Genomic DNA, 15776 nt, shown 5'->3' with positions numbered 1-15776 from the left:
CCCAGCCGGCTCCGTGAAAGCAATCAAATAAAAGAAGATAAACGATTCACTTGATCGGTTTATCCTTTCTTACCCGGCCTAACTCTTTGGTCCCTTGGCGTTGGGAAGAATAACCGAAGCATTGAGTTTCCTCTCTACCCCTCCTCGGTGCGCTTACTCCATCCATCAACAACTACCCACCCCACCACTCACTCTTTCACTTTGACCCCGAGAACGGCAGAAAAGTTCCCTGGTTCACTGGTTAGCAAGTGGAAGATAAATTAAAGAAACGACAAAAGAGAGACGCATTACACCACACCAAATCACACTTTGGGATTTTCGGGAACCTCAAGGATACGCTATTATGGTCCGACCGAGGGATCACCGATGGTACGCTTGTATTCGCATATTTCCGGCCTCTAGTGAAGCGAAATGGGACTCATGGAAGCGCTGTGGAATTTACTGGCTGCTGAATAGTGTCACGTGATGGTGTGAAAAATGTACGTAAAGCGCATTCCTCGTGCTGCGATCGGAATCATCTCCCAGAGCATCCCACCGAGGATTGTGCTTCCTAATTAACTTTATCGCCCGGGCAATAGTAAATACTGCCACGTCGGCTTTTGTTTGTGAATAATTATTCAAAGAGGCGTCTATTAAGCATTAATTTGTTTAAACCCCACGGCATGTACGGAAAATTTATGTTCCTTTTTCCATCTCGTTTTGGAAAGGAATGTACAATTGTAGCATCTTTGGAGCGAATCCGTAAAATCAGCATATGGTTCATGAGGACAAACCCCATGACTTGATGAGCAACTTATATGAGGATGTGGATTCGTACACACGGCAAAAAAGGGGTTAGGGACCAGCCTCCGGAAATTCTCTGCTTCATGATTAGATTCGGAAAGAAGTTTTGTTTTATGTTATGCGACCCTGGATGGGATAAAAGATCCTGCGCTCTCATTCCAACTTGAGCTATGCTTATCGGATAATCAAACCGAAACGGATCCAAAGGTGGATGCAGCTTTGATAATACGAAGATACGTCGTACACGTACATCATAGGTATCTATATTATGGTAAGATTAGAAAACTTCCAGTGGATCGCAATTATCTTCTCGCTGCTTAATTATACACATCCGCCGAAAAATTCGCACCATGTGCCTTCCCAGCTTCCTTTCCTCAAAAATAAAAACATCCCGAGGCCGTCGGGACGGATCCACCGAAAAGGTTAGCCGCGTGTGGGGGAGGAGCAATGATGAGTGTAACTTCTTTCCTTCAGTAACAAAAATAAACTTTCCTCCGCAAATCCTATCAACCAAAGGAAGAACAGGGAACGCGCCACGAATTGCAATTTTCAACGATGGGTAATGGAGATGGGGTGAGACTGGAGGCGAAGTAAAACTGGAAATAGCAAATCAAATTGAGTTAAGGCCGCGGCTGCCTCCTTCCAGATATACGGAGAACTTGTGCTTGCTAGTTCTGTCGGCGAATGTTCAAAGTCAGCATTACGGCAGCGATGTGCGGTAGCTGATATGAGACTCATTCTGTACCACTTTTTTTGTTTGTTTGTTCGGTTTGTTGTTGCTTCCTCCGTTCGACTGTTCCGCCGAGGGAGTCAATTGATGATGAGTTTTGTTTGCGAAAATGATGCTTATCACGCAGCCAGCGGAATTCGAAGTTGTTTTTATGGCTTTTGCTTTCGTTTCGCTACAGAAGTGCTGAGGTTTGTTTTGGGTGCTACGCTTTTTTTGAAGAAGAACAACGCGATGAAGCAGCGGGTAAGTGATGATTTCACTTTCCGGCTGATTCCGGCTGAGCGGGCTGAGCAAATGAGATTGCAGGATGAAATCATGCGATTTGATTGTTGGATTAGGCAATTATCTCACCCGTGTGAGGCGGGGCAGTTGCGAATTGTTTACGCAAAATACCTTAACATTGTTAGATAATGTAAATGTTGAATATTTTTTGACTGCTGGAATTCTGTTTTTTTTTCAATATTAACTGCGAGGAAAATTCGGTGTTCTATGTGCAGTCTCGCCCTTCTCCAAATGCTTTTTTATCTAACAACATGCGAAATTACCTCGAATATACAGGAGAGGCTAGAACTTGTAATTTTTTATATTTCTTCAAAGGTTTCAGAAACCTAACCTGCCCATGCTGCATAGGAGACGTAATCACCAACACCATCAATGTTTAGAAGGCGCATTTTTGTTGTTTTTTAGTCTACAAGCATAACCATACAAAGGGCCTGGCGGGGTAAGGGAGTGAAAAGTGCCCCCAAACCAGTGATTTGGTATGCTGTAAAATATTATATAGGATATTGTATAGGATACTATATAAGAAATTTTGAGGTACTACATAAAACATTTTGGCAGTAGTACCATATATTTGAGTCCTTATATGGTACACCATAGGATCTATGGTGAAAATGCACCTTTTTTTTTCACGCCATTCTCAATAGCTTTGAGACAAAAATATGAAGAAAATACTGAAAATACATCTTACTAAGGTGTATCGGTCAATATTTTCAAAAAAAATTTTCATCAAAAAATCAAATACTACATAATTTTTTAAATTAATTTTTTTTTTAATTTTTCAGTACTACTCTAGTTTGTATTCAAATTTCTTCCTACGTCTATTTTAGGTATATATGTTTTTCTTCAGAATTTTTAGAGTGCATTTCGAAATATGAAAAAAAAATGTTTTGAGACCTAATTTTACTTGAATATTTATTTAAATGTGTTCGTATGTGTTGTTTTTTCCATATTTAGCTTAATTTTTTTCTTGAATTTTTAAGAGAATGCGCAAAAAAAATTTGTTTTGCCTTTGGCCATTTTTTTGTTTATTTTGAATTTAGAGACTGCTCTAATATTTATTTAAATTTTGTTTTCAATATGTCTAAATTATGTCAGTACATTTAGAGCATTGCGCTGTACAAAGATTCTTTTCTCGTATCTTAAAATATATGAGATTATCTTTACATTGGATTTAGATCGTTTACCAAATTCATAAGAGTCAGCAGTACGATAGAGCTCGGTGAGAAAAAAATAAAGTCCTTGTGGAAATAGCATTCGGATTAATGAGAAGACTTAAAACACTTTAAAAACTCCAAATTATTGACGTAGGACTACGTCTTACATTAAGGGTGCCAAATCAGAAAACAGGTCGCGTTTTTATGAAATAAAGTTTACGTTAATAACTATTTTTGCTACGAACGGATTTTGAAGATTTGCATCGAATCGGAAATTTTCTAAGATTTGTTTGATATGCTATACATTACAATCCCATAGTTTGTATATGGCTTAAATTGATGAAAATTGAAAGCATTCCCATTTCCCCATACATTTGTTCTGTCCATTTGTATGCTTTCCCGAACAGAGCTGTCAATAACGAGTAACTTATGCAGCCGCTAGAAAAGAAACAACGAAGGGGGAGAGCGGAAAGAGAATATTTGCAAAGTAAACTCCACCTTTGCATAGTAATTAAACTGTCGCAAGCGTATAAGAATTGCATCTCCTCTTAGGATAATTCTCAGAACCTTTTTGTGCCTGAAACAACAAAGGTCGCTTATTCTGCTCGTTTTGTGTTGAAGTGCATCTGGCATTGCTATTAACACAACCATCCGAGAAAGAATTGTTGCTTCTCGAAATGATTCTACAAAACCACGCAAGCCATTAAACCTATTCAGGATCCCTGGAACGTTTTACTAAAGAATTATTTATGAAATTTCGACGTATTCGCAAATAATATCCGAAATGGTAAACCAATAAATTTCAATAAAAAAGTTTGCGTAGTCCTACGTCCCAAGCGGTTGTGTCTCGGATACAACCCCTAGAATTATTTTAATTTTTTTTTTAATCTTACAGTTGAAAACCACGAATACAATAAAATTTCAAGAACATAAAAATAATAATGCAGAAGATGAAGAAAATTATTTTTGTGTCTCAGAATGCTCTTAAAAATTCAGGAAAAATTACGCCACATGTAGAAAAAAAGACACATAGGAACGCATTTAAATAAAAATAAGTGCAGAAATCCCTTTTTTTTCAAAATTTCGAAATGCCAGAAAATATATAAATTTTTTTTGTACTGTGCATTTTTTTTTTCTTATTAGATTACCCTTATACAACATTACCCTATACAACATTTTCCACACAGCAGGTGATTTGGTTTGGGGAACTTTTTACTCCCTTATCCAGCTTTACTTTGAAAATATAAAAAAAATTTTTTTTTTCGTTTTGACAGTCTTGTGATTGTCCTTTTCAGTCTCAAGTTATAGCGCGTCAAAGATGGAGTCCACCAAGCAAGAAATTCGCCACATTTTACGTTTTTAATATCTGCGAGGTAAAACTGCACCGAAAAAATTCGTGTAGTTTATGGACCCGATACTGTAACGATTCGCACAGCACAGCGTTGGTTTGATCGATTTCCTTCTGGTGTAATGGCTGTCGAAGATACACCCCGTGCTGGTAGGCCAATCGTCGTGGAAACCGATAAAAAAAAGTTGAAATCATCTAAGTACTCGCTCGATTGTCCAGGAACTGGGTATAGACCATAAAACCGTTTGGAACCATTTGCAGAAGATTGGATTCCTAAAAAAAGCTGGGTGCCACACGAGTTGACGCAAAAAAAATCATTTAGACCGAATCAACGCCTGCGATTCACTGCTGAAACGGAACGAACTCGACCCATTTTTGAAGAAGATGGTGACTGGTGATGAAAAGTGGATCACGTACGACCTGCCTCTAAGTGATTATCATCTCTTCCGGTCCATGCAAAACGCTGTTGGTGATACTAAGTTGGCCTGGCTGTCTGGCTGTCTGAGTTTTTTGCACATAAGGATGAGGGGTTTTATAAGGGGGGGGGGGGGTCTGAGATTATGAAGTTGCCTTCTAAATGGCAACAAGTTTGCGAACAAAACGGCGCATATTTGACTTAAATTGGATAATTTTAAGTATGTTAAATAAAGCGTCAAATTTCGATCAGAAGTACGACATTTCTTTTTCCCCAACCCGATTTTACTTTTCAAAAACATAAGTTAAATCATGAAATATATGTAAACGTTAATTCCTCTTTTCCGCAGACCCCTTCATTTCGCATTATCGAATGTGGTATACCTATTTTCGCGGGTGTGAGCCAATTTGACTCATAGAATGGTTTAATAATTAATCGCATAACATGAAATTTATTGGTTCTATCAGGCCTTGGCAAGTTTTGAACAATAAGGAATGAACAGAACCACAATGATGGGCCTTTGTAGCAATTTTATCTGCTAGAGGAGTGTTCATTCAGAAGTGTTCATATTGCGCTCTGCGATATGAGGTCCGTTTTTTTTCGCCCAGACAATGTCTAGAGATTAATTTATAGACATACTTCGGTTCATACGTTTTGATAAAACAAAATCAACGCAGTGAAAAACCGAAAACAGACAAATTTGCCTTGTTTTCGAAAATATGAGACAAATTTAGAGAGAATAGTCATGCTTGTTGCAAACCGTACTTGGGCAGGGATGAAACCCGAGGATCAAATATTCCCTTGAGCGAATTTGTAGTAACTAAGCTTTTTGGTCCATATTGAAGATGTGGACGAAATACAACCACAGATATTTTTTTACTTGCATTTCACTTGCAAAAAAGTTATTTGCAAAGAAAACTACTTTGGTTGGCAAGAACGATAAAATGACACAGTTTTCTACAAAACTGGACAGATCTGAGAATTGTACTCTGTTCATTTATGGATGCAAGCTTAATGAAAAAGTTTTACTTTAGTTACTAAGTACAAAACATATATATATATATATATATATATATATATATATATATATATATATATATATATATATATATATTTAATGGAAAAAAAACATGTCTCAGAAGCAGGCGTTTATATACTTGTATACTTGACCAAATGGCCAGAAAATATAGCGATTAAGCAAGTTTACGCAGATGGCCTCTACAAGTTTTCTAAAACATTGTAGATTTAGCAGCATATTTCACGAAAAGTTTTTTTTTTCCAATATTGACTGAAGAGCTAAGGAGTAAACATAGAGAAGAAGTCAAAAACACTTCAATTCCAATGACGGAAATTCCTGCTACTGATGCACGGAAGAAGTGTCAAGTTCAACAGTCATGCAAAAGAAACAGATGTACAAACCATTGTGCTTAATGTAACAGAAATGTTTGTGGAAAATATGTTTCAAAAACAGAGATTATATATAAAAAATGTTTTTTTTTATAATAAACATTTCATTTAAGTTGATTCGGAACTACTTTCTTTGCAAAAAAACTTCAATTTCCTTATGTGAGTCATATTGGCTTACTTCAGTCAAAGTAGGTATATAATCAACATCCATAAATCTAATGTTAAACGTTGACATCGGCGTTTCTGAGGAACAGGTATAGATGAGGCAGAAGCTCAGGATCACGGCTACATAAAATATCCCGGTCGGGGATATCCGCATATATCTGAATTTACAAATATTAGCATAAATTTTGCTGTTCATCAATATGGTTAGAAATAACCATACCCGAAGATATTTGAAGGACACCAAGAGTGGTTATATACGTCATACTTATGAATGTCCATTACGGCAACCAATCCAACAATGTCCAACTACGTGTGATAAGTTCATTGTGCATACGTGCCTACCCGCGGGAATGCTTTCCGAGAAAAAAAAATATATGTGCGATAACGGAAGTGATAATAAATGTATTCACGCTAAATAAATTCATTTCTGCGAAAGTTATTACGACCCCAGAATGGGCCATTTTTCACACTTGTTTTTATTTTCTGCCCCTTCTTCCAAGCGTGTGTGTGTGTTTCACCCGTTCCAGCTGGGTCGGGCCACAGTTCACACAGGAGACGGCAAAGAAGAGCGGACCGAACCGGCCAAATCTGACGTCCTCGTTCTCATTATTTTATTATTATGTGATAAATCCCCATTGTAGCTCTTCATGGTCCTTACAACCGAAGCCAATTGCCACTTGCTGCCGCTGCTGACAGCACCGTCGTCGTCAGCAGCCCGAACTTTGCCCAAGATGGGCGGGTTGTAAGCTATCCGAGGCCTGTTCACTTTCGGCTCAGCTTGTTCTGACATTTTCATTCACAAACTAATATATCTTTTTGTGTTTCCCCTCCCCTTCTAGCTGCTCCCATCCGACGATATACGATTTCCCAACAAAGGAACCAGTCTGGTCCGGGAGTTCATCTGGGATAAAAGGCCGGAAGGAGTGCATGTGTGGAACCGCAGAGGGCACCGTCCAGCGACTATGACGCATACACACACTGTGCTTATGCGACGACCGGTTCCGATGCTGGGAATAAAGCTCTGTGACCGGCAGAGGACACAAAATATGAATTTGATATATTACAAGCATGAAAGCCGCAGACACGGTTGCTACAGCAATGATACGCTGGAAGAAGGATGAGATTCGGGTAGAGGGAGTACTTTTGCGATCGTCACATGCAGCCGAGCGTGTATTTTTTTCGAGTTCCAGTTCCAGTTGTCACACACCGAAACGCAGCACTGGAACGGAAGCCGAAATTCGGTGCCCAGCCCAACACGGCCAAGACCAGAGGACCGAGGGCACCGGGGCAGGGCATTGTCTGTCTGTGGTTGAAAAGCAATTTAAGCTCGTTTGCTTTTGTCTTTCTGTGATAATATGTCTTCTGCACACTTGAGCGCAAACAACTTTCTAAAAATGTTTGGTTTCGATCTGTTTCAATTTTTCCACAGGCTCCTCTCGGGTACATTTATCGACCATGTAAAGAATATCCGAACCCTCGTGAAGTTTGATGTAACAAAATACTATTGCTACTATTTATCCAAATATGTTATCCTGGCGTGAGCAGTGGCATTTGTGTACCTCGTTATCAAACCCGATGTGCACCGAAACGAAACGCGCTGATCGGAATGATCATTAATCTTCTGACGACTGAAATATGAATCAGGAAACTACTCTACTCCAGTTGCTCGACAGAGTCCAGTGTCGAAAGAAACCTTTCAGTCCGTTTTATTCTCGACTTCCCATTTCCCAACGAGCAATTCTTGCAAAATAATTATCTGTCAAAAGGTGTTCAAATGTGTAGCGATTCCCATCTGTCTGACAACATCATTATACTGCTCTATCTGGCAAGGGGAACAACATTATTGGGACATTCATTCAACAGATGACAATTTGAATCCACATTTGAGTTGAAAGAGGTGATAAATTATTTTTCAATGCCCATAGTGTGTTTGCTCGGAAACAATATATTCAACCGTCGTGTTGAACTATTCTCATCAGCTATCAAATCAACAAAGGATTCTGTACAACTCACCTGATGGAATAGTATTCCCTGTCATTCCAGTTGCGATGGTAGGCATATAGTCAACCGGAGTGTGTCGGTCTGTACACCAATATTTTTCTACGTGGTTTTTCTCGAGGATTTTTCTACGAGGATTGCGCAAATTTTCAATTGACGCGGGTTTTTCATGTGGTTTTTTTCCCGAGATACGTATCCCCCCCTAAAAAAACATGGGTGCACATGACAGATTCGGAATAAATTTGGTTCATCTGTTATATTTTTCATTAAACAACGCGCGACCAAAACATCTTAACTTTGAGAAATCCTAACTCAAAAACGAAAAAAAACCACTCAGATTTTTAGATATGTTATGTAAAAAACAGCTGACGGTTTTTTACATAACATATCTAAAAATCTGAGTGGTTTTCCAGAAAAAATATAAAAAAGCGCCTATATTTAACAATGTAAACTATACAAAAATACGATCAATAATTGCGAAAGCAATATCCAATTTTGCTCAATGGTCCAGGACGTGCATTCTAGTGGAAATTAGCATATAGAGCCTGACAGTTATTCTCTAGACAAAAACTGTCTTCGACAAAGTTGTTATGCTCATTTTGGTGTTGTCAAAAATAGGGTTGACAAAATTTTCGGTGAAATAAAAAATTTAACTTTCTTATCTTTATAGATAGAGGAAACATAGCTCTACAATGTTATAGCCCCAGTTATTTAAGTAAACTTTTTAGAACAATTTTTTTTTCTATTGTTTTAGCGGTTTTTTATAAGTTGTGTTGGGGTCACCATAAAAAAACGGTTTTTTTGCTCTACATTTTATATTGAAAACTTTACAAACTTTTACATGCATTCTTTTTGGGGCAAACATAAAAATGTTCGATGGCGGCATTTGAAAGAGCATACTGTACAGTTTTGTCTCAAATTCCGAACACTTAAGCTTTGATGGCCATTAAACAGTGTCTCATTGTTCAAAATGATACTCTTTCGCGAAATTATACTGATTTTTGGATACAATAGAGCCTTCTTTTTCATTTGACTACAATAAAATTGATTTGCAAATACATATTCATGGTGGAAAACTAAAAATATGTTTAATCGCTTTTGTCTCAACTTCCGAACACCATTTTTGTCACTGACTCATATTCCGAACAATTTTGTCTCAAATTCTGAACAGCCAAAATGTATTTTTTTAAATCATTACTTTTGAACTACTGGACCGATTCATATGATCGATATATCAAGTTAAAGTCAATCAGCTAGTCTTTTTTGGAAAAATGCTATACTCGCAAAAAAATGGATTTTGCTTTCGTAATTATTGATTGTATTTGTTTTTCACAGTTTACATGGTTTCGGAACCAAGGACGCTATATCGGTATCAACACCTGTAAATGATGTTGAAATGAAGTCTATAATCAAAAGAATGTCAAGGTTTTGATTATTAAATTATTCATAACACTAAAGTTTAGTAAATTCACATCGAAAAATGAAGTGTTCGCAATTTGAATCATGCGTAGAAACTTGATACATATTCCGAACACTAATTTTAATGAAGGTTTCTGCATAAAACATCGTTTTTTTCATCCATTTATTGTAGATTCGAACAAATTCTAGCACTTAACGGGAAAACAATAAACAAAATAGTTGAAAAAACTACAAAAACTGAACACTTTTTTAGCAAATGCTCAACATTATAAATTATAGGCTGTATCGATAAATGTAAATGATGTTAAAATGAAGGCTATAACCCAAAGAATTTCAGACTTTTTATTATTCAATTATTTATAACATTAAGTTCAGTTAATTTACATTTGAAAATAAAGTGTTCGGAATTAGAATCATGCGTAGAAATTAAATTGTAGAAAAATAATTTTAATGATGAGTTCTGCATAAAATATCATTTTTTCATCCAGTTCTTGTAGGTTCTCACATTCTCTAGCACTTAACATGAAAACAGCAATCAAAATAGTTGAAACAACTACAAAAACTGAATAAATGGAATTTGCTAACGCAACATTGGTTTTTACTGTCAGTTTTTTGCAAATGTCTAATTATAGGCTATATTGATACCTGTAAATGATGTCAAAATGAAGCCTATACCTCAAAGAATGCCTGTATTTTCATTATTCAATTGTTTATAACATAAAAGTTTAGTAAATTCACATTTTAAAATGAAGTGTTCGGAATTTGAGACTGTTCGGAATACGAGACAAAACGGTACTCTAGAACTGAAATCATGAGTTTTGGGTGAAAAATCATCAATAACTTTAAGTAGGATTAAGATACTGACAAGTTGTGGAACGCAAAATATTTGTCTTAATAAGCTCTAAACATCGTTCTAATACAATTTTGAAGTAGGATTTGAAATATAAAAGTTAGAGCAAAAATACCCGTTCTTTCATGGTCACTTTCATGAAACTTATAATAAAAAGCGCTATATCGAATATTTCAAGAGATAGAATAAAACTTTGTTCTACAAAGCTACTTGAAATTGTCGAGCTATATTTGCCCGTATCTATGAAGATATTCAAGTTATATTTTTTATTTTGAAAATTTGCATCACCCTATTTTTGATGACATGAATATAAGCGCCCTATCATATATAACTACAGTAATCGTTCGCTAACTGGTCCTGGTTTAACTGGTCTGCTGTTTAATTGGGCGAACGTTAACTGGTTTTTGGACCAGTTAAAAAGCAGAATTTCGTAAACAATCGACGCCATATTCAAATGGAAGATTTGCTGTGAGGGGCATTCGAATGTAATTTTAAATGTTATGAAAATTGACATTAATTCGCACGAAAAAAACATTGATTAAACTACAGAAAAATAATTTTCTCAAATCATATGTCAAACCTGTTGTTGCACTCAATGCGAAACTTCCATTGGAATCCTTTTGTTTATCCAATTACAGGAACAATACGAATCAAACAATTCATTGAAGTTTCCCTCGATTTTATTTGACGTTTAACATGCCGGACCAGTTAAAACGCGAATGTCGATAAGTGGTCTTCCCTTTTCGCCCAGTTAGTGAATGTTTACTGTACTTTATCCAAGATAGTTTTTGTCTAGAGAATAAATATCTTCCATAAAGTTGTATTCTATCTAAGTTGCGTTAAGGTCATCATGGGAAAAACGGGTATTTTTTCTTTAAGTGTCAACCTCTACATCAAAATTGTCTTAAGATGACTTTTAAAGCTTATCATGACCAACAACCTGCCAATATCTTAAAACCACTCAAAGTTATTGATGGGATTTTCACCCAAAAACTCATGATTTCAATTTTAGTATACACAAATACCAAAAATAACATAATTTTCAAAATCACATATTATGTAGAGTCAAGTATACTGCTTCAAATGCTGTCAACGAACATTTTTTATGTTTGCCCCAAAAAGAATGACAAGCGAATGAATAATTCGTATTTTTTGGGAAGAAATATCAATAACATTGAGTAGAGTTACGATATTGACGAATTCTGCATCGCAAAATGTTTGTCTTAGTAAGCTCTAAAAGTCTTCTGAAGACAGTTTGCATGTAAAATTTGCAATAGAAAAGTAAAAGTAAAAAAATGTTTTTTTTCTATGGTGACCGTAACATAGAAAAAAAACGCTATATCGGTTATTTAAAGAGATAGAAAAAAACTTTGTTTTAGAAAGTTTTCTTAAATAACTGAGGCTATAACATTGTAGAACTATGTTTACCTCTATTAGGGTGCCAATGAAAATGGTAATTTCTAATTTCAGAAAGTTACCCCATAAAAAATGTTCACCACCTCCAAAAAACACCCTATGCAAAATATCAGTTCAATCGGAGTTGAGGGAGAGTGGCGCAAATCGGTCAAAGTTTGAGTTTTTTTAAAATCGAAAAATCACCCAAGGAGAGAGTAAAGGATGTCAGGGTTTTCGAAAAAAAAATTGTGATGCCAAATGTCTTAAAATGGCATGAAATGTCTAGAACTAGTGTCATCTCGAAAAAAAATGTCAAAAATCGGCACTCTGGGAGTTTTTCTCGGAATACGAAACAAAAAGTATGGTTTTGGGTGCCAATAAAAATAAAAATAGTTATCTCGATTTTTCATTCGGAACTTGTTACGAAATGTTGATTTGCACGATAATATACCCTATGCAAAATATTAGCTCATTCGGACTTCATTTACTGGTGTCGCAGACGTTAAAATTTGAGATTTTTTTTTTTAAAAAAACGAAAAATCACCGAAAATCGAGGTTTTCAAAAAAAATGGATGCCAAGTGTCTTAAAATTGCATTACATGTCTACATTTACAGTTATCTCGATTTTTTTTTGTCAAATCTCGACGTGTCATGCAATTTTAAGATATTTGGCATCGAAAAACTTTTTTGAAAACCCCGATTTCCGGTGATTTTTCGGTTTTCAAAAAACTCAAATTTCAACATGTGAAGTCCGAATGAGCTAATATTTGACATAGGGTATATTATCGTGCAAATCAACATTTCGTTGCAAGTTCGGAATGAAGAATCGAGATAACTGTTTCTATTGGCCCTGATTGTCATTTCGAATTTCGAAGAAAAACTAAGTCCCAGAGTGCCGATTTTTGACAAAAAAAAAAAAAAGTCATTTTTGGAAAAATAAGAAAATTGAAAATGCGAGAAAGTAACTGTCAAATCCAGCGATAAAATGTTGACGTTAGCAAATTCCGTAAAGAACAAGCATCGTTAATTTTTCAGTTTTTGTAGTTGTTTTAACTATTTTGTAAGTGCTAGAATAAGTTAGAATCTACTATAGATGAATGAACACATGATCATTTTTGCAGAAATCTTCACTAGAATAAATATTTAAATAGTGTTCGGAATTTGAGTCAAATGTAATTGAACATATTTTCTTAGTTTTTACCATGAATATGTATTTGTAAATCAATTTTATTGTAGTCAAGTCACAAAAAGGCTCTATCGTATCAAAAAAAGTATCAAATTTCACGAAACCGTACAATTTTGAGTAATAAGACAGCGTTCAATGGCCACCAAAGCTTGAGTGTTCGAAATTTGAGATAATATGCATAGAATTTTGTTTACCTGCAAACATCGGAACTTACTGCAATATTTGCAAAATTACAGAACATTTTCTAAAACACTCCAAAAAACATGATTTTGGTATTTTCCTAAAAACGATGCAAAAAACATATAAGGTACACCGGGGTAAGTTGAAACGATTTTTCGAAGTTCAAATTGAACGTTATGGCTGCCATATAAATGAAACACAAATTTCTGCATAACTCGAAATCTATCAAGCAAATGAAACCAAATTTGGCATGTAAGGTTTTAGGGGGCACGAGACATTTCTGTGGTAAATAGACACAAATGAATCATAAATTTCTATATAACTCGAGAACTAATCAGGCAAATGGAGGCAAACTTAGGATGTGAGGGTTTATCAATACAAGAAATATTTCTATGATGGTATGACACAGGGAGTCTCAAAAAATAAAGCTTATCAATATGTAGTTGTAGAACAAAATGAAGAATTGTAGAATTATCTGTATTTTCCTTCATAGTTCCGAAAATTTTCGATTGTCTTGTTTGGTTGGAATATGTGTATTGTTAGTCCATTTAATGTTTGCACTAACGAAATTGATCTTTGTTCGAAAGAGGAAATGAATTTTAATGTGATAAAACGCACTCCTATATCGTCTTCTGTCTATATAAACAAAAATGGATCGTCGAATGTGTTGATAAGAGCAAAACGCGAGAAAGGAATTGTCCGATTTAGGGCTGTCTTCATTCATATTTTCTGTATTAAACATTTATTCCATGTAACGGAGAAACATGTTATTTGCAATTGGATGAAAAATCTTGCACGAGAATTGAGTCCTAAAATAATCTGATATTATAATGTCGAGTTTTGGTAGAAGTACTGAACTTTTATAGTAAAAAATCATTTTAAAGGGTAGATTAGTTGATCAATCAATGAACAGTTCTGCGATTGGATCTATGAATGTGGACTTAGTAAAAAAACGTGGATGTGATAACGAAAAATAAATTATAGGTGGGAGGAAGTTTGCCGGATCAGCTAGTCATTCATACAAATACAAATATCTCTATATGGAAAAGTCCTACATGGACGATCTGGGAATCAAGTGATAGCAGTTTGATTAGATAATTTGGATATGCTATTGAGTTGATTAGAACAAAAAATTGCGTTGGTCCACAAAAAGTTCAAAAAACAGAAAATCTAGTTTTTATTTATTTACGATATTTTTATTCACTACGTCTACACACTCCCAAATAAAAATATAGTCGTAAAATATTTTAAAGCTTGAAAGCTTCTAAATAAGGCATATCACATTTTCATGCGTTGATTTTTCACGAAGTTACAACATTTCAAAAATCACCTTACAATTTCAACTCTGCACTCTGTTCCTCAATTTTTTTTTGTCGAGTGTTTTTTTTTCTTTCCGATTTGAGACATAGGATTTGAGTATATTGGTAGCTGAATTGTTCATACTGTAATTTTTGAACTATTCTATTGATATGTTATGAGAAATGCGGTCAAACGCTTCCTTAGAACCTATAAAATTCACCTCTATCTAAACCTTCAATGAGAAAATTAATTAGTTCCAGTGTTGCCGATTTAGTTTTGGTTTTTGGAATAAATCCGAATTGGTTTGAACTAGGTTAATTGTTTTGGAAGACAAAGTCCCTCAACTGTTTATTCAACACTTTCTCGGATAGTTTGGGAAGTGCTGGGTAAAATGATACTGGACGACAGTAGTACACACAGTACAGTAGTTATTTATCTTTATATCATGTAATCAACTGAAAACAAATTTGTATTGTTCACAAATTCATGTCTCTACAATTTGTGGAAAACAAGTCTGATATTAATTATCAAATCTCTCGCTGGTGGGTTACTTAATACTGTTGCAATATGGTACTTTTTTAATTTTCGCTAAACGATTTTCCACGAGAATTTCCGGACTTTTTGCAAAAGATTAAATCATTTGATTCGAATAATAGTGCGCATTGCAAAGAAAAATCTTTTTGATCTTCGTCGAGACGGTAAATATAATGATTTTTGATTTGATAACAGAGAGCTTATTAAGGGGGCCTCCGTAGCCACATTGGTTGCGCGTTCGCTTAGTAAGCGATCGATCGTGAGTTCGAAACTCAGGGCCCTCATTGACCATCTTTGTGTTGTTACAGAATAACTACGTCCACGCAACAATCATCAGCGATGGAGATCGATCCACGGTCGAAATATGATCGATTCATCCATACAACTGCTCTGCTCTGCAAGACACATCGGGCTGCTGTTCTATAAATAACTCAACAATGATCAATCAACTGTCTCCGCTGTCCGGTCTGGATAATGGAAGAACAGATAGAAAACTCTTACGCCTAAATGGCTGCTACTGTGTAAATGTGTGTACCATATGGAATGGTATAGAAGGGAATACTCTAACGCCGAAAAATGGCAGCTGTGTAATGTGCTAATTATAGATATGATAAATATGTGACATGTACAC

Source organism: Toxorhynchites rutilus, chromosome 2, assembly GCF_029784135.1.
Source record: "Toxorhynchites rutilus septentrionalis strain SRP chromosome 2, ASM2978413v1, whole genome shotgun sequence".
Taxonomy (NCBI): domain Eukaryota; kingdom Metazoa; phylum Arthropoda; class Insecta; order Diptera; family Culicidae; genus Toxorhynchites; species Toxorhynchites rutilus.
Note: the sequence above shows the minus strand (reverse complement) of the source record.